The sequence below is a fragment of the Mytilus edulis genome, chromosome 11 (genome assembly GCF_963676685.1).
Source record: "Mytilus edulis chromosome 11, xbMytEdul2.2, whole genome shotgun sequence".
NCBI classification, from domain to species: Eukaryota; Metazoa; Mollusca; class Bivalvia; order Mytilida; family Mytilidae; genus Mytilus; species Mytilus edulis.
The window spans coordinates 54213365-54216485 of record NC_092354.1 but is presented as its reverse complement, the minus strand read 5'-3'; positions in this window follow the sequence as shown (position 1 = coordinate 54216485).

Genomic DNA, 3121 nt, shown 5'->3' with positions numbered 1-3121 from the left:
ATAAAAAGTAAGTTTATTCAAATTCACACATTTAAATCACATTCTTATCATAATCGATATTCCGTAACCAAGGTTTATAACATACATGCCATACATATATGAAGGATTGTGCCTGATATTCATACGATGAAGACATAATCTTTCAATCAGTTTAATTGAAGTCTGGAGCAAGCTGGCATGTCAGTTAAGGGAGCTACCATTTGATTTTTAAGGGGGGGGGGGGGGGGGGGGGGGGGGGGGGCTAGGATGAAATTTGAAAAAAATAGGCAGGACAGGAGTTTTGAGTAAAAAAAAAGGGCAGGATGTGTCACTTGCAAAAAAAAAAAGAAGTCAGGACGAAAATTTAGGTAAAAAAGTCAGGATATAATTAAAAAAAAAGGCAGGACCGATTAGAGTGAAAAATAAAAAGGCAGGACAGTAATACAGCTAAAACAAAATGCAGGACGAAATTTTTCATCTTAGTCCCCCCCCCCCCCCCCATCAAATGGTAGCTCCATAACTGCTAGTAGTCTGTTGTTATTTATGTATTGTTGAAATTTTGTGTACGTATTGTTATGCGTTTACTTTTCTACGTCTTCTACATTGGCTACAGGTATATGGCCATTGGGGAGGGTTGAGATCCCATAAACATGTTTAACCCCGCCGCATTTTTGCGCCTGTCCAAAGTCAGGAGCCTCTGGCCTTGTTAGTCTTGTATTATTTTTAATTTTAGTTTCTTTTGTTTAATTAGGAGTTTAGTATGGAGTTCATTATCACTGAACTAGTATATATATTTGTTTAGGAGCCAGCTGAAGGACGCATCCGGGTGCTGGGATTTCTCGCTGCATTATAGACCTGTTGGATTTGGTGACCTATACTGCTGTTGTCTGTTCTATGGTCGGGTTGTTGTCTCTTTGACATATTCCCCATTTCCATTCTCAATTTTACCATAACCAATAAATAAAAAAAACAATGCCAAATGTATAAAATTAAGGATTATATGTACCCTTGTACGTGTTGATTCAATGCTTAACATGTGGACTTTTTATAGAAAATCCACAGCTTTTTATCCTTGTACTTTCATATTTGTCAATTTGATGACTGATAGATATAGGAGACACGAAGATTAAGAAACTAGTCTCTTTGAGAACCTCTATACTTGCATTATTTTCAACAAAATAAATACTAAAAACGATGTATTATTTATACAAGAGTGTATACGCACTGACATGTAGCGACTGCCAATCTAATTAAAATATTGATCTCTGATTACGTTATACTACATATTATACTACATATGTAGTATAACGTAATCAGAGATCAATATTTTAATTAGATTGAGCGACTGCTTGAATGTTCGTAATTTTGAATCTATTTTGAAGATTTGTATGATAAATATTTTAATAAAAGTATCACATAAACTTTATATTGTTCATGGTCTCATGGAACCATAAAAAAAAGTCAAGGACTAACGAAACCTGACAGACGGACATGCACACAAATAAATACAATTATTAAAACCTACAAAAAAGTAAAAACTTAACATTTATCAAAGAATCATTAAAATAAGTTTTAGGTCACATAATAATCGTCTGGCCATATGAGCTAATGCAGTTGACCCATTATTTATGGTATTAGAGATACGGATTTGTGTTACATATTTATTTTTCTCGTTTGAATTGTTTTACATTTCAGATTTCGGGGCCCTTTATAGCTGAATATGCGGTATGTGCTTTGCTCATTGTTGAAGGCCGTATGGTGACCTGTATCTGTAAATTTCTGTGTTATTTGGTCTGTTGTGGAGAGTTGTCTGATTGCCTATCATACCACATCTACTTTTTTTCTGTATTGAACACGAACTATTAACCTTGATCATGGATATCAATCATTAGGGAACGATCATTTAACTTCCAGGAAAGGGGGGAGGGGGGGGGGGGGTACATGTATGTTTTATTGGTGTCTTTTTTAAATTCTGATCCCCAATTTGATGGGAAAAACATGTTTTGGTTAAGCAGATTACAAAACAAAAATATTCTGAAAGCAGATTTCACCCCTAACTTAAAGGGTTAAATTTAATATTAAAAATAAATAGTGTGATTGATAAATGTATTGTACGAATGATCCAGTTGTATCTTCCCAGCATAAAGGTGTAGTACAGAAAATTTATGTATCGCATTAGCGACGACATAAAAAGATCAATGTAGGATAAAAAAAATTAATTCATATAGCTGAATCACTGAAACCCCTACCCCTTCTTATCTTAATTTGGGGAAAAAATGATTGACCAATCAGCAATTTTGACCACCTCTCCCTTGATGTCGTCTCTTGTCTCATCTTATACATGATTCCTACATAAGAGTGTGCCGAAATAGAACGGCGATTCAGTATAAAAAAAGAAAATCATGATAACGTTAGTTTCATTTCCTCGACGTATATATTCTCCTGTCAGACGAAAAAGTAAGTTTATTCAAATTGACAAAACACATTATATACGATAGACGGGGGCAGAGCAAGCGTTTAGATCGTGCTAAATATCACAATACTTAAATTGTACTCGTTCAATAAAAATAGCAGCTGGAATCCTACAAGTTTACACATCTGTATCTCCTTTTCTGTTTTCAAGATTTGTTATTCTCAAAGTTAATCTCATGATTTGTTGAATTTATGATTTAAATATTATATTTAGGTCACATTCATATCCATAAAAGACATAGTTTTTTTACAAAAAAATTATTATGGGTAGTCCAAATAATTATGACGTCTTGCAAGGCTATTTTTTATTTGTTGGGACACCTACAACATCGTGTAAAACATTTTTGTAAAAGAGAAGAATATAGATGAGAATGAATGAACGCTTTGTTATATTGTAGCTGTAAACGCCTTTTATTATACATTTTATGAAGCTTATCTATAGTATTTAGTGTAAAACATGTTGTTGTAATGATAATGCATATAAATGTAGTAAGGCCTCACTGTAGTTCTGTTTATTTTACCCTTTTACAAAACTATATACTAGTACCGTTTTACGTCACTAGCACACAATGTAACACATTCATCTTACGGGCTATTTTAACGTGTGAAATTAAGACTAGTGACCTATCAAAATGAGCAAGTCTTCAATACTGTTAGCCTTAAGAAACTA